Source organism: Stomoxys calcitrans, chromosome 1 (assembly GCF_963082655.1).
Source record: "Stomoxys calcitrans chromosome 1, idStoCalc2.1, whole genome shotgun sequence".
Lineage (NCBI taxonomy): Eukaryota > Metazoa > Arthropoda > Insecta > Diptera > Muscidae > Stomoxys > Stomoxys calcitrans.
Window position 1 is genome coordinate 159,143,130 of NC_081552.1, and position 23,444 is coordinate 159,166,573.

At 39.5% G+C, this 23,444-nt stretch overlaps 1 protein-coding gene across 3 annotated transcripts in view; it reads left to right on the plus strand.

Moving 5' to 3' along the window:
* Positions 1–9,448: 9,448 nt before the first annotated feature.
* Positions 9,449–23,444, plus strand: part of LOC106092023 (opsin-2) — a 122,364-nt gene continuing 108,368 nt past the window's right edge. For 2 of the 3 annotated variants that reach the window (XM_059360610.1, XM_059360613.1), the window contains exons 1-2: positions 9,449–9,593; positions 14,975–15,898. The gene's annotated coding sequence lies outside the window, so the exon portion shown is untranslated. The remainder of the gene's footprint in view (positions 9,594–14,974; positions 15,899–23,444) is intronic. The other variant, XM_059360612.1, reaches the window with a different exon arrangement.

Sequence of the window (23,444 nt, forward strand, 5' to 3'; positions counted from 1 at the left end):
GAACACGCAAACAAACAAACAAACGAACAAACTTATTATTTTGTTGTTTAGTTGATTCGCTCTGTATGCATATTTTATGTTTTTTATTTTGTTCATTAAAGCTCTTAAGCTTTTGTTATTTGTCAATCCAGGGATGTATTTGAAGCTACAATATCGTTTCTTCATTCGTTGTAGGGTTGCCATAAGTGCTGTTTAGTTTGCGTTCTATTTCGTCGAAAAGTTTATTAATTAGTTTGGGTGGAAAACTATTGGTTTTTAATATTTTGGTTATTGTTTTAAAATTATCTTAATGGAATTGTACGTTGATGTGGAGTACGCTGGTGATAAAACTTTTAGCGGTGTTGATTATCAGTGATTTTGGTTGTGTACTGTGCTAATTCATGATTCTACCAGATGCCATAGTCTTCTGATACCAATCAAATTGTATTGAGGTGTTACTTCTCCATATTTTTGTATCCAGATATGCTATATGGTTGTCCTTTTCTATTTCAAATGTAAATTGTATTTTCTGGTTGTATTTGTTAAAAATGTCATGTATGTATCTTATCTATGTCATCCTCCTTAAATATCAATAGCGTGTCATCGACATATTTGCATATGCATTTTATTGTGGTGTTGTTGTTATTTAAATCATGTATAGCATTGTCAAGAAGACCGTCTAAAACTATATCTGCTATTGTAGGGGAAAGAGGATTTCCCATTGGCATTCCAAATATCTGGTGGTATAACATTGTCGTAGTTAAAGTACAATAGTTGTTATCTCTTAGTCAGTAATTGAGTATTTGTGAGAAATTTGTTTTGGACATATTTGTGTGTGTTTTGATAATGTCCCATTTATTCATTATTATTTTGATGGCCAATATTACCGGTATGTTCGTAAAGAAGTAAATAACGTCAAACGTCGAAGGAAACAAGAATTTCATCATATTCGATTATTGTGTCCTTGAGATTTTGTTTCAATTCTATGGAGTTTTTGATGTTGTAATCTGTTGATATTTTGTAGAATTTTTCCGATGTATTTAGATCATTTATAGCATGGTACATTTGTGGATGATACTATGGGTCTGAGGGGCATGTTTGGTTTATGTATTTTGAGCTGACCGTACTGTCTAGGCGCTGTCGCTGCTGAACAATGTAGTGGTTTCTTCTCCCATTGATTATTTATATTAGCTCTATGAAGTTCTCTGATTAAGTTGTTGTTTAATTTGTCTTATTTCCCTTGTCTGCTTGTGTTATCATAATATCGTTGTGTTTCTTAAGAAATATTGAAGCCTTTTTGTGAATAGTCGAAATGAATTTCTCTTTTGGACGGTTCTGTTGGACTCCTATCATTTATAAATATGCTGAATTCTCCTAGACGTATCTTCAAGTCCTTTTTATCTTTGGAGATAGTTTTACAAAGTTTTCGCAGATTGAACCCTTCATTTTAGTGTAATTTTTTTGGATGTACATCTTTGGATCACTTAGTTTTCCTTTTGCTATGACATAGAGGTCTTGCTTAGCTGAATCGAGTTTGAATAAATAAGTGCAACATCTTTGTCTGTATTATATAGACATTCACTTCACGTGATAATACCCATACAAAAGTCTTGGTATTATATAAAGTAAGGTAAGGTAATCGTACAGTTTTGATTTGCAACTTAGTTATAAAGTAAAAATTAAGTGATATTTTTTAATTTTAACAAATTGAAGGCAGCAATGAAAATTACAGAGATCAAATTAATAAAAGTCTATAAATTGCATAAAAAAACTATATAGCAAATGTTAAGTACATATGCATTTTCGCATATATAGGCAAATTTTTACGTGCAGCCCGTGAGTAAGTCAGGCAGATTAGTGTATGCACCCTCTTTTCCACCTAACCTAGCCTAAGGGAGTCTAATTGCAGACCAACACTTAAACCTAACCTAACATTTTCCCCCTTTCCAAATGTAACTCTATGACGTCTTCGGTTCATCTTACTTTGGTTGAATTCTAACGTTCTGTATTGATGACTATATATATATTTTTAAGAAAAAAAAACACTTACGGGTGCACGTAAAACTCACCGAAACTGCTTCATCAAACTGTGTTTCGACTACATAATTGATACTTTCGGACACTGCCTTATTCTTAGCATTCCGCTACTGCTATATTGCCGTTATTATTTATCCGTCTGTCGAAATTACGCTGTTGAGTTACAGACATGTGCTGCTACTTTTTTCCCACCAGACCGTGCAGATATACAAGCAAGGAAGTTTTCTCTTTGTCGTTGCCTGCAACGATGATTTTAACTGCCCGCTCTTGTCATTCACAGGCATTTTCCTGTTTGATATGCAAAGGTATTCCCAAAGAAAAAATGATTAATTATTTGTTTCTCTTTGCTGTCACCAAGGAGCAGAAATCACCTTCAACACGTGTTTAAGCAATAACTAAGGTCTTATCGTCTATGGCCACAAGAAAAAAAATGTGAGGTTAGTCCCCATTCTTTCCATTTCTTAGCAATTTTACTTTATTCGGTTAGAAAATGCGGTAGTTTTGTTTCTTATGCGGCCACAAATTGTGTGAAATACATTATAGTAAATCTCCGAATTTTGACAATTATTCTGGAGTTGTCCGTGAGAGTGTTGTAGGCTCTCGCCGCACCATCAAATATGTCATATCAGTATAACACAACCCTGCGTTAATTCTCTATGGATATTTTGGGAATAAAGTAACTTCCTAGTTTTGTTCTTTGTTCCCTTATATTTTCATTTATTGTATTCTTTTATATATTTTCCTTCAAGATACCTTAAACGTATTTAAAACAACCAAAGGGCTTAAAGTGTGCCGCAAAAAACGGCGAAAACTCCGACGTGGAACTCGATAAGTATTAGGATTTATTACCCGATATAATTGTCTCGTTCATGTCAATTATATAGGGTAATAGATCCTAATACTTATCGATTTTGACGTCGGAATTTTCGACGTTGTTTGGGGCACTCTTTAAGTCCTTTTGTTGTTTTAAATACGTTTAAATACAATACCAGACATGAACTAACATAGGGACGTGGCATGCAAAACAATTAAGGAAAAAACCTAACTTAGGTTTTCTTTTTCGAGGATACTTTTTTTGTATTTAGAGCGCACAACAAGCCGATTACTGGCGTAAGTGTATGTCCATAGTGGCATGGGGTGGATTAATATCAGCACCCTCTCTTTTTTTTAACCTTACTTTAGCCGATATAAATACGATATTCAATTTTCCATAGATCTGATTATTGCAGGTTTCGAAGGACCATCAACAACGTTATAGTTCACGTTTATGGTTCTGAACTAAGGTCCAAAATCAACATTTGCATATAAGGAAAAAAAATACTCCGTGCGCATGTAAAAATGGGGAAATAAAGTTCCAAATCAATGCGGCAACAACGATTGCTTGTATTAGGGATATGTAAATTAAGAAGCTGGGATTACGTACATGAGAATGAGTATGCGGTGGTAACAGAAACAAAAACCAGATAACGGTGAAACAAGTAAAAGCGTAATAAGTTCACACGGGTCGAATATTGTGAGCCCACCACAATGTATTCTGATCAAAATTTATACAAAATTAATGTAGCTGTAGGGCATAATTTTATTCTGCAACCCAAATCGGACAAATATTGCGGCTTGTAAGGACTCAATAAGCCAAATCGGTTTATATGGTTAAAGACCGATTTGGACTTCACTTAGTACAAATGTTGAAAGTCACAACACAACACCACATGCAAAATTTCAGGCAAATCGGACTAGAATTGCGGCTTCCAGGGGTTCAAGAAGTCAAATCGGGAGATCGTTTTATATGGCAGCTAAATAAGGCTATAGACCGATTTGGACCGTACTTGGCATAGTTCATGAAAGTCATAACGGAACACCACATGCAAAATTTCAGCTAAATCGGACAAAAATTGCGGGTTGTAAGGGCTCAAGAAATTATACTGGTCGATTGGTTTAAATAGGGGCTCCATCAGGTTATAGGCCGATTTGGACCGTACTTGGCACAGTTGTTGGAACTCATTACAGAACAAAAATTGCGGCTTCCAGGGGCTAAAGAATTCAAATCGGGAGATCGGTTTATATAGGAGTTATATTCAAATCTGGACCGATAATGCCATTTGCAATCCCCAACGACCTACATAAATAGTAGGTTATGTTACGTTAAGTTGAAAAGAGGGTGCGTATATTAGTCCCCCTCATGCCTCTATGGAAATATACCTAAGTCAGCATTCGGCTTGTTGTGCGCTTTAAATACTAATAAAGTAACCCCGAAAAAGAAAATTTAAGTTAGGAATTCCGTGCTACTTACTAATTCCTTAATTGTTTTCAATGCCACGCCCCTAAGTTGGTTCATGTCTGGTATTGTGTCCTCACCAAAGTGCCGGTATCTGTTAGCCCCGAAAGCGGAGCAACGGCATAGGAAATGCTCCAACGTCTCATCATCTTCCCCGCATGCCCTACTATCGCTTAGATCCCCCCATAGGATTTTCGCCGTCCTACCGACACTTTCGTTGTTCCACGGGGTAACATGCGCATTCGTCGCCCACGCTTTAACTCGGACTGCGTCGACCCGAAAGGCTTTGTGTTAAGCAAGTTTATTGACTGCTGTCCTCTGACCTTCACTGCCAAAGTGTCTCAAGTGTCGTCTCAGGCATCCGATCGTAAACCTCTTCCATTCCTGCCAGGTTTAGTATCGTCGCCTCGATTATACCGCGATGGTTTGACCAGCTCCTCTCCTCTATCCATTCTCCCATAGGCTTAAGTCGCATAGCCGAAATGGCTGCCTCACACTTAATATGTAGGTGTATGGGTCGTATATGTAGAATAGTTTCCAGTGCCCTAGAAGGCGTGGTCCTTATCGCTCCGCCTATGCCAATATGTTCTCTGAACCTGTAATATTATCCTAGCGTTGCACCTTTTTTATCGCAGTCCACTACTGACGCATAACTAAGTATTGGTCTAATCACGGTCCTGTAGAGCCAGTGGACTACTCTCGGATTCAGGCACCATTTCGAGCCTATGGCCCGTCTACATAGTGCCAAATATCTTTGAGCCTTCTCGGTACGCTCCTGAATATGACAATTGCAATACAGATTCCTGTCCAAGATCACACCTATGTTTTTGACCTTGCCAGATATCGAAATCGTTTTATTGAAGAAACGTTGTGCGTTTAATTCGCCAACCTTAGTCTTCCTCGTAAACATGACATATGCCAGATCCTTTCCGGCCTTTCTGCATTGCTGGATCGGATCCTTGCCCCTTAGAAATATTATAACATTGTCTGCGTAGCAGCCGGGTTCAAATACCTCCTCAGTTAACATCCGTAATGGTTATTTGTGACGGTCACCCATAGGAGTGACGATAAAATGCCCCCTTAGCATATAGTTTATCCAGACTCTAAGAACCGGGTTCATCCGGTACTGGTCTTAGTATTGGATCAGTGTGTCGGTGCGCACATTGTTAAAAGCTCCTCGATGTCAATGCATATCGCCAGTGTGTACGTCTGGGCATCGAAGGATTCTTCTATTTTTTGCAAAACCTCGGGCAAGGCAGTATTCAACGACCGTCCCTTGACATAAGCATGTTGATTGTAAGGGACGTAAGACTTATTGGTATGGAAGCTTTTGGTGACGCATAACTTGCATTGCCGGGTTTGGGTATAAATACTACCCTTGCCTCCTGCAAGGGTTTCGGAGTATATGTAAGTTCTAGACATGCTGTGAAAATACAGGCCAAATGGGGCGACAGATAGTCGGCCTCCTTCTGTAGTTATGCCGGAAATATTCCATCAGGTCCGGGTGACTTAAATTGTTTGAAGCTCCTCTGGGGTTTCTTTACCATAAATTCTGTAACGATAAGCCTTCGATCAATGTTATTATTCCCAGATTCCGGTATCTCCGTGAGTCCCGTCGTATCCTGGAAAAAATGTATTTTTATCAAAAGCCTCAACTTGTCCTCCGATGTCTTTGCTCTCACTCCCATGTCATCTACTAACGTTTCAGTTTGGATGTGGGTTTTTGAGAGAAACTTTTTCATCTTAGCGTCGTAATTAACTCTCGGTTCCAAAGGAAGCACGTTTTGCCGCTCTCTTATTCCTATTGTATTCCTTGAACCGTGTGTAATACACATTCCAATATACTTCAGCTCTTTTACGACGTGGTCTGTTATAAAGTCTGCCGACCTTTTTCCCAATATTGAGAATCTCCCCGGTCATCCAGGATTTTTCTTGGGCTGATTTCTTTTCTCGAGGAGGACAACTAGCTTCGAAAGACTCCACTAGTGCAATCGTAATCCTGTTGACATTGTCGTCAATGTCTTCTATGCTTGGACAATCTTCTGAGTAGTCATCCGAATTTTGGCCAGTTGGTTTTCAACTTATTACGAAAGCTTATCGGGTTCGGAGCTGGCCGTGCTAGTCTAAACCTAATGAAGCGATGGTCTGAGAAGGATTGCTCCATAGAGACCCTCCAATCCTGAACCTCATCGATTAGATTTTGTCGAACAATTTGTCATATGAGTGTCCTCCTCCCTAATCCTGTTAACAAAGATAGCGGTGTTACCAATATTGAGTGTTATTAGGTCGTTAGTATTCAAGAACTCGGCCTATGCTTGGTCTCGCTGATTAGTGTTGGTACTACCCCACGAATTGTGGTGAGAGTTGCATCGCATCCTATTAGTACTTCATTTCCTGTATATTTTGCTTTCCTCACCAACCGTTGCAGCTCCGCCATGGGTGGCGGTGTCGGAGAGTCGAAAGGTGGATGCAGTGGTCCCAGGTATGCCTTCTTATCACTGTGGCATCCGACGTTGACAACTCTGGGGAGGATACATAATTAAAATTTTTATGACAAATAACGCAGGTCCTTAGCCGAACGCTAGTGGTAACATGGAAAAATTGGTGGTTGATATGGTTAAGTCCAGGAACTTTGTTCCCGGTCGTTCATGGCTCCTGAATTAAGGCAATATGAATCTTGCCCTTGCTGATTTTCTCCATCATAGTGTGAGTAGCTCCTGTGGAGGTCCTCCAGTAAATGGGCGTCTTGGGAGTAGGTAATGGGCTTATCATCTGCTCCCTGTTCGTTAGGCCGCATTGAGTGTCCTGCCACTGCACAGCCTGTTGGCTCAATATAAGGATATTTGCCTATCCTAGTCTTCCCGAGCTTGAAAAAGACAGCCATTGCTTCGTAGTACGTCATGCCTTTAGTTTTAGCGTAACTTGTCACGGAGACTTGATCAATGCCCACCACAAGAAAAGTTCCTTCCACCTTCTCCTCCCTGTGGAAGATCTCCCACTTCACCACCACCAACACTTAGTTTTGCTTTTTTAAGACCGCCGTCGCGAATATCCCGCCCTCATCATTGCTTTTGTGAGCTGGGGGATGTCGATCTTTCCCACAAGGTCGAGTTTTGCGTCCCAGGGAGAATGGATACCAACGAGCTATTTGACGGTATCAATACATTCCGATGACGCAAAATGCACTGTTAAGATGTCTCCTCAATACTCGCAACTCATAATCCGTATGGGTGGATCACCTTCAGAGTGCAACACATGATCGCAAACCCGTTCGTTTACTTCACTTGGGACCGATGATCTGGTGGAATCCTATCGGATGCGCAGTCGATATCGATGACTGCATAAGTCATTTCATGTGTGTTGTACTTCCTTGGCACTTTGGCGTAAGAGGGCGGCTCCTTACCATTCTCAGCGACCATCGTTCCCTTATGTGGTGGCTGTGGCCTTTTGAAAGTCACAGTCCTCCATGAAGTCTCAGGGGCCGTGCGAGATTCCTTCTTTCCTGTTCCGATTTGTTTCCCTCCGCAGGACACTGTCTGGGGTCCCCATTGCGGGAGGCCTGGGTTGGTCTTCCCAGAGTGGTTGAAAGCGGGGAGCTCTTTCTCTTCTTCAGCGTTTTAGCAGTGTTATGCCGTTCGGGAGATCTGATTCTTTTTCCAGCTTCCGACGAAGTGCTTGGAATGTCAGTCCTATCCCTTCCATCATCCTGCGCTTTCGCTCGATTACGCTGACGGGGAATATTCCTCTGTCTCCTTCCTTGGTCTACCTTAAACTAAATCGAAAACTAATCATTAAAAAATACCTACACTGAAAAAAAAGTTGGCCCAAAATTTAAGTCTTTTCCTTATTCGTAGGATTTAAGCTATGAAAACGAGCCAAATAACATAAACTTTAAAATTAAGATGCTATCTTTAAATTTTATTTCCTATTTACTAACGGACATGACCGTCCGACCATGCACGGAATAGCTGTGCGCATCAAACATTTAGGTCCGATCTGTGTGGTCCGATCTGTGTGGTATTCATTGCTGTCACGAGAAGCTTAGCTGCGAGCTACGGGCCGCGTCCACAAGTTGCGGATAGTGAAATGCGCCATACGACGTAGCTGCAACGGCAGTCGCGGACAATCTGCGGAGAGTCTCAGTGAGAGGTCGGGCGGCATCGGCTGTTGCACAAATACTGAGTGCCTATGATACTCGATAGAACAAAGTGAGTTAATGGCGCCTTTAAATAAGCAATGGCCACCCTGCTCCCGCTGCGATCGGTCCCTTGGAGCGGAATGCGCTTGCTCACTTACAGGAGCTGGACTAGAATCGCCACCCCCATATGAAAATGTGGCTACAACAACAACAACCATCCGTTTAAAATTTTGATCGCTGTTTGATCCTTATTTCACCTCATAGACGATTGTTCAATTATTATTTTTTGAAAAATTCGTTTTTTAAACTTAGCATCTTAACCTAGATGTATTAAACATTTACAGATGCTTCTATCTGTAAGGCTATTTTACGTCTTTATTGGTTCACCAATTTACTAAATTTCAACGATATTTTGACCTTCATTTAAAATTTTTGTCTTTGATAACAAGACGCACAGTTAAGGATTTAATAACCTACCAATAAAAGTTAAAGAAAGACTAATATGAAGGAAAATATTTTTCACCAAAGGGAATGGTTCCTTAAAAGGTTTAAAAACTAAAAATGTTTAAATTAAGTGTGCTAATTTTTGGCTCGAATCTTTAAAATTAGGACAAGAATTTTTTCAGTGTGTTTTAATTGATTTGATCAAATTCTTTTGTAACGGTAATTAGCTTGTTGAACGACTGAAAAACGATTGTTCTATTCTATAACGTATATTGGCTTTTTTTATTGTGCTTTTTCTTCACTCTCAAGAAACCTATGCGCAAATACATCAAATACTCGTAAAAGGCGTTTTTAAAATGACCAGCATCTCCTCTTCAGTTTTATTGATTGCACTTGGATTGGGGAAAGTAAGCTTTTGGCTTTAATTAGCAAATGTAAACATTTAAATTGCCACAAAGATGTGTGTTCCGAATGTCAGCAATTATGCTGAGTCCATCAATTCTGCCGTGTTTGTCCGCTCGCTTTTTGTACGATGACCCTGTCCATGCCTTTAGTTTAACTCTTTTGCTGGTGGCTTACGGAACACGGCGAAGCCATAAAAATTGCAAATTCGTTGACATTAAATTTAAAACACAAGATTTCGTAGAAGTTTAATGTGCATTAAATCAATTATTCTGTCCTTCGAATATTTTACTGAAGCTTGACGATGAGCCGGAATAAGTTAGCCAATGAACAAAAGTGAAAGTGCCGTTGGTTGAATATAATATTAGAATTTCATTCAAGGCTAAGCCTTGCTTTCGTTGTTACTGATGTTACGTGCAATACGTAGTTTCAAAAAAATGTTGTGCTCGAATGTCTGCTTAACCATTTCATTAATACATTCAACGAAATTTGTTATTCAAAATAGCAAAAATGTTTGCTAAAACAACATTTTTTGTCTGCTTAAAATGGGAAATCAATCACTACTGCTGCTTCCGCAAACACTGGGCTGATGTTTTAACAAACATTTTCACTGATATTTTACCTAACAAAATCTGTTGTTTTAAATACAAAATTCTGCTAAAATATTGAAGACATTTTATTGTTGAATTGACCAAAAATTTCTTGCTTTTGTTTCATTTTATGCAATTATGTATGTTTGCCGGTAATATGTTTTCACTATTTTAGGCCTTTTCTCCCAAAGGAGTCGAGCTAATGTCCATGAGAAATTTTGTTGGAAGAGAATATTCTAATTTGTGGAATATCGCTGAAAACGATTCACCTGATCATCAGATTCCTTGTACATATGGCATCGCATCCGTTGGACGGTGGCTAAAGTCGCTCGTCAATATTATTGCTCTGTTAACCCTCCGACAGATGAGTTGCATGAAGTATTTTGTTATGACTTCTCACACAGCACAGTTTAGTATGGTTCAAATCGGTTTATAACCTGATATAGCTGCCATATACACCGATCATGGATCTTGACTTCTTGAGCCACTAGAGGGCGCAATTCTCATCCGTTTTGTCTGAAATTTTGCTTGAAGTGATTAGTTATGACATCCTACAACTGTGCTAAGTATAATTCAAACCGGTACATAACCTGATGTAGCTGCCATATAATCCGATCTGGTATCTTGATTTCTTAAGCCTCTAGAGGGCGCATTTCTTATTATATTTGGCTGAAATTGTGCAAAACAGCTTCTCCCATGACCTACAACATTCATGTCTAATATAATAATCGATCTATATCCTGATACAGCACCGATATAAATCGATCTTCCGATTATGCTTGTTAAGCCCCTACAAGGTGCAATTCTTATCCGAATGGACTGAAATATTACCCAATAACTTCTACTATGGTATTCAACATTCAATTCATGTATGGTCCGAATCGAACTATAACTTATTATAGCTCCAATAGCAAAACAATTCTTATCCATTATTCCATGTTTGCCTAAAAAACCACTCGCAAATGCGATCCAAAGTATGGCCCGGCCAAATGTAGCACGCTCTTACTTCTTTTTGTTTTGATTTATTATTAGTTACTAATTATACCTGTTTAATGAAAGTTAAAAAAATATTATATATAACATTATTAATTTTGTATGACTTTTATAAAAAAAAGCTTAAAAAACTATTGTTGTGTAGATTGTCCCTCGTCCAACATATTATCTGTGCAGGTGTAGCATCGATGCATGAGTGTTGTATGCTCTGCACAATCTGGATTGTTAAAGGAATGGCAATAGTCCCTTGTCTTCTGCTGCCGTCCTTACTCAGAACGGCATAGGTTCGACGGTGCAGCTCCTTCTGCAGGTCTTGATAATATCTAAAAAGTAAAAGCGTGCTATGTTCGGCCGGACCGATTCTTGGGAAACCCCCACCATGGATTCTACTAAAAATTTATACAAAATAAATTTAGTTGAAGGGCAGTTTTTGTCTACTGAAAATGGGAAAGCAGACATTACTGCTGTTTCAGAAAACATGGTGCTGCTGTACTAGCAAACATTTCTTACTGCTATTTCAACTAACAAAATCTGCTGTTTTGAGTACACAATACTTTTTAGGTTGCCTGTTATCAAAACAAGATTACTTTAGGCATTTTTTAGTTTTTTTTTTTAATTTTTATTGAAAGAGATGACTTTAATTTGTGGAATATTATTGTATAGAAGCTACCTGATCCATCCGTTAGTACACATTTTGGAAATGTGGCTGATCTAGCTCGAATTCTTGTTATTTCTTTGGTAATGTGAACAAGACTGGCATGGCCTTTTGGATCTAAAATTTAAAGAAAAAAGGTTATCGAAAGTAAACATTTATTGGTGATTATAAACATCCACTGGGACACATATTTACATATGTGTTCTATTTTTTCTTCTAACGTCCTCTTCATAATAAAGCAGCAGTCATTTTAAGCAAACTAATGCGAGTACTAATGAGTACTAATGCTAATGAGTACTAATGCTAATGAGTACTAATGCTGTAATAGCAGAACTTCTGCTACAATAGCAGGAATTGCTATTTTCAGCAAACTTTTTTCAATGAGTGAAGGAACCTAACAAGGATGATCAAGAGTCCGGTTTACATGGGAGCTATATCAGGTTATAAACTGATTTGGACCGTATTCGGCACAGTTGTTGGAAGTCGTAACAGAACACCGCATGCAAAATTTCAGCCAAATCGGACAAAAAATACGGTGCTGCAGGCGGAGTTGCGGGCGATCACGGAATGCGTGAGGTGGTGTGGTGCTATCGTGAGGGCGTCGAGTGTGAACATCTTTACGGACAGTAAAATAGCCATAACAACCAGTGGAGTAAGGTGACAAACAGTCTTGTAGTGTAAGAAGGAGATTAACGCCTTCTCTGAAGATGGCAAAATCCGCATCGTTTGGGTGCCGGGCCATAACGGAGTAAGGGGATACCTCTGAATTGGATATCACATTCGTTTTCTACTATATAATACCTATTATTTGAGCCCCTTATTGACATAGTAGGCAAACATGGCCGAATTGAAGGGAGTTAAGGGGGCGCCCCCTGAAATAATAGCACCATTTTGTTTGAGCCCTATAATGTTAGCAATTTGATGGTGGCGATCAAAATATTTAAGGCTACGCGTCTCGTTTTGATTCACACAAATTAATTTTTTTGTATTGGTTATTTACATTCAAAATCATACTTCAAAGCTACCAAATGGGATACTATTGGGTTGCCCAAAAAGTAATTGCGGATTTTTTAAAAGAAAGTAAATGCATTTTTATTAAAACTTAGAATGAACTTTAATCAAATATACTTTTTTACACTTTTTTTCTAAAGCAAGCTAAAAGTAACAGCTGATAACTGACAGAAGAAAGAATGCAATTGCAGAGTCACAAGCTGTGAAAAAATTTGTCAACGCCGACTATATGAAAAATCGGCTATTACTTTTTGGGCAACCCAATACATTTTTAAAGATCCGCAGGACCTCCTGTGTCTATCCCAATTTGAGGGTAAAAAGTGTACTTTCCTACCAAAGACCTTTTATTGCTGTCCTATTCTATCTTGATCGGCCTTTCTTCATATATTAATTTTAAATTTCTTTTTTTTGGGTAGGATGGGGTGAGGGCGATTGCCCTCTGACCCTTCCATTCATTTGAGTACAGTATCTTCTCGGACGTCCCATATGACAGTTTGGTGTTGTTTTTATTGGGAGGGGAGGAGTGGTCCCCCCGACGCTAAGACCCAAGAGACATTATTTGAGTCCTTTATTGTCGCAATCTAAATATGCTGCTGAACGGCAGGACGTGACCTAGATACTTGAATCCTTAGATTCGAACTCTACTGTCATAGATTCGAACTCTACTGTCACAGACCTTTCTTTAAATTCCTCTGTTCCAAATGGTTATACCAGATTCATAGTCAACTCCCAAAGACCAGATACTTGAATCCCTATGTCGACATTAGATTCGAACTCTACCATCATAGACCTTTCGTTTAATTCCATATTGCCCAAAGCGGTAAAAGTGCCTGTTGGGAGGTGTTTTTGGGGGTGAAGGACCCCCCGACTCTTATGATGTCATTTCAATGCCAAGTTCGAACTCTACTCTTAAACACCTTTCATTTGAAATCCATATTGTCCCATTTGGTAAACATGTCCGTTGGGGTGGGTTTTGTGATGGGGCGTTCCCCCAGGTTATTTAACCCCAAAATTTTATAAAAATTTCATGTTTTTGGGGAAGACTGCATTGAATAGGTCGGCGTGTGAAAGGCTGCTGTGCCGTTGAAGTATTCTGAGCGGGTCGTGTGGGTGTGAGAGTAGCAGTTCTAATGGTTTGAATGTTTTCCACAAGGTTTCGCTGCTATTCCTTGTAAATAGCTGAATGATACATTGTTGTGTGAATGTTTCGGTGGCACTCCTATTTGGATATGCCACCTGATTTCTGATGGTTTCTGAATGAGTTTTTATGGGATGGTGCTTGAATCATCGCATTAGGAGACCAGTTCGGAATTGTCTGGAGTTCAACTGGAAATTTTTGGACTACGTGGTCGGACCAGAATCCTTAATGTGATACCATGGGTGTAAGGATTCCCTGGAACTTTGGTTTCAGCCTGCCTATGGTGAGACCCAAGTTGGAAGCAAAGTGATGGCCGTGGTTTAGACCTTAAATCGCAGAAAGGGCATTTCGATGCTCGGTGTGGGGTAGCATGTAATCAATCGGGTGCCATGACCCAAAGATCAGAAGAAGTTTTAGATGGGGGCTCAGTTCCTAGCCAAAGGGGGAAATTACGTCAAACAACGAGGGATCGAATTGGTACTCGTGCTTACTTCGGTTATGTTGGAAGACGCATTACATTCACTCGGGGTTAAGAGCACTGCTGAATTGAGCAAACACGGCAGGTGCCTGCATTAAACACCACTAGGACACATTTACTAAAAGCGCAAAATACCTGGTAGTTCTTCTGGACAGTAAATTTAACTTCAAATCCAACATTTTAGAAAGGGCAAGAAAGGCAACTTTCGTCCTATACACCTGCAAGAGGGCTACTGGCAAAAGTTGGGGGTTTAAACCGCATTTGTCAGACCAACAATGCTATATGGTGTTGTGCTCGGGTGAACGGCGCTTCAAAAGCCCTCTATCGTCGCAGATCTCTCAACGAGATGGCTGAACTGTTCAAAATGCACCTGTTCTGTGTGCCGGACCACAGAGATATACCAGGGAATTGTAGATCGGATGAACGAGAGCGAGACTTGGAACTACCTTACACATTCCAGAGGAACTGGAATCTGTGGGTATATCGCTGGCGAAATGTAAGTCTTCAGGATCAGGCCCGAAGGGTAAAAAATGATAGAAAGTCACAGTCTGATTGAAAAACATGCTGACAAACAATTTTTGCCGAAGCTGGCAGTCAGAAGGAGTTCCACTTTTCGTTCTCATTTCTTTGAGAAATTGTCTGATATAGTGGATGTGAACATTGGCAAGTTGTTGGGCTTTTTATGGCGATCTAGATGGTTCAACGGTAGAAACTAGGAGGCATTTTCTTAATCCTATTCCTGTTTTATCACAATAGACTAAAATGGACTAAAGTGACAGACTGCCATTTAAACCTAACATAACCTAAAGTTGTGGATTTATTTAATTTTTTTAGATATGGACCACAGTGCAACGATAAATACTAGCTCTATATTTTATGCCTTTTCATAAATTTTTCCTTGTATATGATGCTGGTTTCAAAACACTTGAAGAAAATTCAAACTGAAACCTTTGAAACAAATGTTTCTTAGTTTGACAATTCTCTACTACATACAAAGACTATTACACTCAATACAAAGCAAAATTGTTGCCGACGCACCCAATTGTCCACACAGTTCTCTTTGTCCGCTCGAATCCAATTGCAATCTTATCCATTTACTCTCGGCCACATAACAACCAAGTAACATTTGAAACCAGGTGAAGGCGAGTGGGTGTGCTATGCGCAGCATCCTTCGGCGAGAGAAAAACTGAAACACCAGCACATTTTCACCATAGTCCTCGTCATAAAAAGGCTGACCTTGTCAAACAAAGTCTCATTCCGAACTTGACATTGAACAAAGTAAATTGTATTCAACATGCGGTCTCACCGGCTTGCCAATAATTGAAATCCGAAATTTCAAAAGTGAACCAAATCAACGGCATAACTCGGCCAAGTAGCTTTTGACAAAAGCACTACAAGGGATTGTAGTCGCGGCGGTTCGGTTAAGTGAACGTTCAACGTTAGTGTTCTGGTGGCTGGAGCCTATTTCGAAATCGGTGCCGGTTAACGGTCGATGTCTCTTTAAATGTGTGGGAATTAAATGTGTGTGTGGCATTTATAAAACGACCTTTTGAGTAGCAAAATAAGTAAACAAACAAAAGGAAGCCGATTGAAGATTTAAAAGTGCAAGTGTCGGACTTCTTCATCAAACTTAAAAATTGAAACCTAGTGAATTCTTTCATACAGCTTGCCACAGTGAAGATGTGAAAGCGTTATAACGAATGTCTTTGCAATACCGGATTAGTGCAGGAAAGCAAACAAAACGGATTAAAATCTCTTGTAAGTAGTCCCCTTTTAAGTGCTAGCATCAGTGACCCCACACACAATTGAAACTTTAAATCCACCGTCCGGATATGTGAAGCCATATGAATCTGAAGGAATTGTATCACTGAACTATGTCAATTGGTTGTGCAGACCTTCGTAGGGGTGGTATGCATTGGAAGACCCGTAAATACACTGGTATGCTTCAACTGCTTTATGCCACATTGAGTCCAGCTAAAGGACCGATTCAATGTGTGTACTCCCATATTAAGGATTAGACCCAAATAAAAATGACATGTTGCCATTTTTCTTAATTCTGTAAATAAACTAATAGAAATGGGCACGCACATCCCAGTTGCGTCTAGAAGCAACTGAAAGTCAATTTGCTTGGAGAGTATGAAAAGACAAACTTTCCTGCAAATTAATTTTGTTTGTCGTTTAGCACATAAATATATCTCTAATGCTCATTACTGTATTAGATCGGCATCAAATACCTGAAATGTTAGGTGAGGAAAGCTAAATTTTTTGGTGGGGGCAAAGAAATCCGGATAGTTGGAAAAATACCAGTTCTGTTAGAGTTTAAGCCAGTGTTTATTGCTGAAACATAATCAAAATAATTCTTACTTATACTCACTAATGTTTAAATTTAAATCAATCGTCCAAATTTCAAAACATGGGAAAATATTTTTTTTTTTTAATATTTATACCATGTGGTACAGGGTATTATAACTCAGTGTATTTGTATGTAACGCCCAGAACGAAGAGAGGACTCAGACTCAATTCGACGTTTTCATTCATTGTGATACCACAGAAACTGGAGCAGGAGGATGACTTCTAGTTGCTACAGTTGATCCATCCTGATCGCTTTAAAAAGCCCAATAACTTGCAAATGCTCAAATCGGCTAAGTCAGACAAGTTTTCAAAGGAATGAGAGCCTAAAGTGAAACTCCTTCTGACTGCCAGTGCAGGACACACGCACAGCAGATGTTCTATACAATAGTTTCTTCTTCCTCGACGCCCTTAAATCTTCGGCATAAGTCGTTACTGGCAACCTTCAGTCTGTTAGCATGTTTTCCGATCAGATAGTGACCTGTCATGACAGGCACAATGACTGCTATGTTTGTTCTAGCCAGTGACAGCAAAGCGGAAGACCTCTTCAAGTCTAGATTAGGCTACATAACCTTCAGAGACCCCTTGTTCTGACCTTATACACAGAAAAAGATATCACGAAAAATTTTTCAATTAAAAATTTAATTGAAAATTAAAATGTTTTCAATTAAAATATTAATTTAGTCAATCATTTTTTAAATTGAAAACTGATTTTTTTAATTACGATCGTGATTAATATTTTGGCAATGTTCAATTAAAAATTTAATTGATTCAATCATTGTTTTGATTGAATCTGATCTTTTCTTCAATTACGATTGTGATTAAAATTTTGTCATTTTCAATTAAAAATTAATTGAATATTGACTTTTTTAATTGAATATTGACTTTTTTCAATAACGATCGTGATTGAAGTTTATATTGTATTTATATATTGATTCAATAATTTTTTTTCATTGAATTAAACAAAAATTTGATATATAAAATGTGATTCAAAATTTTATCAATTAAACAATAACGGCCTAGACCAAATATCTTAGAAGATATTTATACCAGTTTTCGTTATGACATTTTAACCTTAGCCATTCCATCACTTCTTTAATTGCAAGGATCTCCGCTTGATACACACTGCAGTGGTCGATATGACCAGTTTTAGTTCTTCGGAGTACACACCAAAGCCCACCTGGTCGTCTAGTTTGGAACCATCCGTGTAGATGTAAATGTAACATTTATTACCAGGGATATCTTAGTTGCAATCGGTTCTATAAGGAATGGTGGTACAATACTTTCCATCAAAAAGTGCTGTTATCTACACTGCCTGGAAATTCGGATATTGTATCAAGGATAACGCAGTGTTCATAGCCGCCACATGTCCAAAGAAAAAACTCCCTTAGCCTCACAGCAGTGGTCGCAGCAATTTGTCTAGCCACAATGTCCAGAGGTATTAGATGTAGCATTAAATTCAGTGCATCAGATGGTGACATCCTCGGTGTGGCTGTGATGCACAAACAAGCCAAGGATTTACGCCTATACCACTTTCGGTAGCCCACTTTGCTGTTGCACGTAGAGCTCCCTGAAGTGCATCTCTTAGAGTGCTGGGAAACTTTCCCCTAACATCAATAGCGCCGTCATCATCACATCATCACGCGAACACTTTAACCCCTTTTTTTCCAGAGACAATAATATATTGTTAATGGCTATATTCCAAAGAAGAAAAGACGGTACACCTCTGTGAGAGGTTCTTCTGCTGACTCATCTTTTTAGATCTACAGATTCCAAACCTGCCGTAATGCATCTTTTAGTAAGTTAGTTATTAACAAACTTTCTTACGAGAGTGTTGATGCCAAGAATCTCCAGCTCATTCATGATTAACTTCGGTTTTACGTTACTGAAAGCACCTCTCTAGAAATGGTACCATTGTATATTCTTTGACAGTGACAGAAGTCTCTACGTAGCCGACTAGGTCGTTAAGGGTTGTTTCAGTGGACTTTCCCGTACTATATGCATGCTGTTGCCAAGACAGGCGATCTCCAGGGATATTTGCCCTAAGATATGTTTCTATCAACCTCTCTTGAGTCTTTAGCATGATGAATGACACACTAATAGAGCGAAAATCTTTCGCTTTCGTGTGGTACGGTTTTCCTGCTTTTGGAACGGAAAATGTCCTACGTGTGCCACCATCCCACAGGTATATTCTACTTGCTGATACAAGCAGAGTATCGGACACAGCTTGTAATTCAACCGGTGATATATCATTAGGGCCTAGCGACTTAAAGAAGTCGAATCCTTTTATTAACGAAAGGATTTTCGGCACAGACACAATTTCACCAATAACCTACGACGAATGCATACCAATGACAACCTCTTGTGGAGCTACGTTGTTCGTTGGAGAGTTTCCGGGGAAATGTGAGTCAACAAGTAGTTCTAATGTTTCTTCACTAGACATTGCAGAATTTTAGCCAAATCGGACAAAAATTGCGGCTTGGGAGCTATATCAGGTTATAGACCGTTTTGGTTCGTACTTGGCACAGTTTTGAAATACATTACTTAACACTATATGTTCAATTTCAGCCAAATCGGATAAAAATTGTTGCTTGTAAAGTGTCAAGAGGTCAAATCGGAAGGTCGGTTTATATGGGAGCTATATCAGGTTATATTCCGATTCGGACAATACTTGGCACAGTTGTTGTCAGTCGTAACAGAACACCGCATACAAAATTTTAGCCAAATCGGAAAAAATTGCGTCTTGTAAGGTCAAAAGAAGTCATATCGGGAGATCGGTTTATATCAGAGCTATATCAGGTTATGAACCGATTTGAACCGTAATTGGCCCAGTTGTTGAAATACATTGCAAAACATCACATGCGCATTTTCAGACAAAAATTAAAAAAATCTGACAAAAATTGAGGCTTGTAAGGGATCAAGAAGTCAAATTGGGAGATCGGTTTATATGAGACAAATGGGCATGCCACCCTGTGGAACAGCGAAACGGTCGGTATGATGGCGAAAATCCTATGGGGGATCCAAATCGAGAGAAGACGAGGCTATTACTGAAAGGAAGCAAGAAGGAGGTTAGTATTACTATTGGTATCATGACGGGACACATAGGACTACGAGCTCACTTATGTAAAATCGGTGCGACAAATGATAGCATGAATAGGGCATGCGGGGAAGATGATGAGACGTTGGAGCATTTCCTTTGCCATTGCCCGGCTTTCGCGTCTAACATATACCGACACTTAGGTGGGAACACTATATAAGACATGAACTAACTTAAGGGAGTGGCATGGAAAACAATAAAGAAACACGGAATTTCTAATTTAGATTTTCTTTTTCGAGGTCACTTTTTTGTATTTAGAGAAGTCATAGCATACAACACTACATGCACATTTTCTTCCAAATCGGACAAAAACTCCGGCTTGTAATGGCTGAGGAAGTCAAATCGGGAGATCGGTTTATATGGGAGCTATATCAGGTTATAGACCGATTTGGACCGTACTATGCACAGTTGTTGAAAGTCATAACAGAAAACTACATGCAAAACTTCATCCAAATCGGACAAAAATTGCGTCTTGTAAGGTCTTAAGAAGTCAAATCAGGAGATCGGTTAATATGGGAGCTATATCAAAATCTGAACCGATATGGCCCATTTGCAATCCCCAATAACCTATATCAATATTAAGTGCAATATATTAAGCGGTTTGAAATCACGATAGCGGTCGACATCGTGATTTCGACAGACGTTCGGACATGGCTAAATCGACTCAGGGTGCCGATACGATAATGAATATATATACTTTATGTGATCCAAGACGAATATTTCGAGGTGTTACAAACGGAATGAGTAGATTAGTACACCCCCATCCTATGGTGGTGGAATAAAAATTAAGAATACTTTTTTTGATACATATATTGTTGGCGGTACTTAAATGATTTGTATTATATTGACAGATTTCGTTGCTTCGGTGATTCATAATAAAATTTGATGCGAAATATTTCATCCTATCACATTATGCTCCCAAGGTCGAAAATTGTAATGGAGTTTGGCTGAATTCCAAACATCCACAAAGAACACTTAAGGTTGTGAACAAAAACTTTTCACATGAAATGCACAATTTGTACTTTAATTGTGTTGAACGTTTTTGTGTCTACATAATTAGTCTATATTGAAATTCATAGTGAAATTTGATGTAAAAAATTTCTTCTCTCTACACCATCCGTCTAAAAAAAAGTCTCATGTCACTTGCATGCAATATCTGGAAAAAAGTACAACAAAAAAAATTTATATAATTGTTTTTTTTTTTTTTTTTTCTAAAATTGATATCGTTATTTTTATGAAATATATTACATATGCTCCCAAGGTCGGGTTATTCGTTCTTCAGTGATTCATAAAAAAAATTGATAAGGAAAATTTTTGTCTTGGACTTCATCCACCTAAATTTAAATATTGTGAGTTCAGCACCAACTTAGAAAAAGTTCTACATTAGCCCTAAAATGTACTTTCAATATTTGTTGATTTATGGCCTTTAGGTGAAATTTTGGCTGTTGGTACATTCAAAGATATATAAAGAAATTTAATGTTAAACATTTTTGCAGAACATTTACACTCACTACACACCCATTTTAAAGAGTTTTGATATTTTTTCGATGTAAATGTTCAAAACGTCGATACACGTGTATTTTCTTTTTGCCTCCTCTTTCATAACTTGTACGATTTTCCTTGTTATCCACCGCGGCGGAGACCTTAGCATGATCGCCTATGACATCTTACGCCTGGGTGCAACCCACGGCGTGAACATCAGAAAATCCTTCATTGTTTGCAATACCACTCCCCTAAGTTGGTTCATGTCTGGTATTGTGTCTCCACCTAAGTGCCGATATCTGTTAGACGCGAAAGCCGGGCAATGACAAAGGAAATGCTCCAACGTCTCATCATATTCCCCGCATGCCCTACACGTGCTATCACTTGCCGCACCGATTTACATAAGTGAGCTCGTAGTCTGTACTGACCTCCTTCTTGCTTCCTGTCAGTAATAGCCCCGTCTTCTCACGATCTGGATACACCAATAGGATTTTCGCTGTTAAACCGACCGTTTCGCTGTTCCACAATGTTTCATGCGCATTCGTCGCCCACTCCCTTAACTCGGACGGCGTCGACCAGAAAGTCTTCGGGTTAGCCAAGTTTATCGATGGCAATCCTCTGGCCTTCACCGCCAAATCGTCTGCCCTTTTATTCCCCCTTACTCCGTTATGGCCCAGCACCCAAACGATGCGGATTTTGCCATCCTCAGAGAAGGCGTTAATCTTCTTCTTACATTGCAAGACTGTTCGTGACCTTACCGTCCTAGTAGTTATTGCCATTATGGCAATTTTACTGTCGGTAAAGATGTTCACACTCGACGTCCTCGCATTAGCAGCACATCACTTCACGCATTCCGTGATCGCCCGGATCTCCGCCTGCAGAACCGTATTATGGTCAAGCAGTCTAAAACAGATATCAGTCCTTGGGTTCTCAATGTATACCCCCAGGCCCACTCTTTCCTCCAGCTTTGATCCATTCGTGTAACATGATCTTCCAGATGGCAATACTAGGGTTTCGTCAATCCAAGACTATGCCGATGGCAGCAGTGTCTCGCACTCGACTTCAAGGTTCATCTCAGGTATCCGATCGGAATTTTCTTTCCTTCCTTCCAGGATTCCTATCGTCGCCTCGATTACAGCGCGATGGTATGAGCTGCTCCAATCCTCAATCCATTCTCCCGTCGCCTTTAGTCTCATAGCCGCCGTGGCGTGATCCTCATCGCTCCGCCTATGCCAAGACAACATGTTCCCTGAATCTGTTGTATGATCCTAATGTTGTCTTTTTTCTCCATAGCAGTCCACCAAACTACTGAGGCGTATGTAGGTATTGGTCTAATCACGCTCCTGTAGAGCCAGTGGACTACCCTCGGATTCAGGCCCCATTTCGAGCCAACGGCCCGTCTACAACGGCCCGTCTAACATTGAGACTTCTGGGTCTAGCTAAGTCATGTGCCATATGCAATACGTTTGTAGAAAAGACGTAAGGCTTATGGGTCTGTAGGCCTTTGGTGTCACATAACTCGCCTTGCTGGGCTTGGGTATAAACTCCTCCCTTGCCTCCTGCCAGGCTTTCGGGTGACATAAATGGTTTGAAGCTCCTCAAGGATTCCTTCACCATAAATTCCGTTATCATAACCTTCGATCAACGTCATCATTTCAAGATTCCGGTGTCTCCGTGAGTCCCTTCGTATCCTATGGAAAAAGGGTTTTCATCAAAACCCTCAATATGTCCTCCGTTTTCTCTGCTCTCACTCCCATGTCGTCTACTAAAGTTTCAGTTTAGGCATGGGTTTTTGAGAGAAACTTTTTATCTTGGCGGCGTCATTCACGACCTTTTCGTAGAAAAGCTTCCAGTAGGCACGTTTTGCCGCTCTGCTAATCTTATTGTATTCCATGAGCCTCGTGTAATACACATCACAAAAAAACTTCCGCTTTTTTACGATGGGCTCTGTTAAAAAGTCCTCTTTTCCAATATTGCGTATCTCCCCGATCATCCAGGGTTTTTCTTGGGCTGATTTCCTTTCCCGAAGAGGACAACTATCTTCGAAGGACCCCACCAGTGCAGACGTAATCCTGTTGACATTTTCGTCAATGTCTTCTATGCTTGAACAATCTAAATTATCTTGCGCCTTCCGAATTTTGTCCAGGTGGGTTTCAACTTATCAGATTCGGCGCTGGCCATGCTATTCTAAACCTAATGTAGCGATGGTCAGAGAAAGAGTGTTCCACGGAGACCCTCCAATCCTGAACCTCATCGATTAGATTTTCCGAACATATCGTCACATCAAATACCTCCACCCTAATCCTACTAACAAAGGTAGCGGTGTTACCAATATTAAGTGCTATTAGGTCGTTAGTATTCAAGAACTCTGCCAGG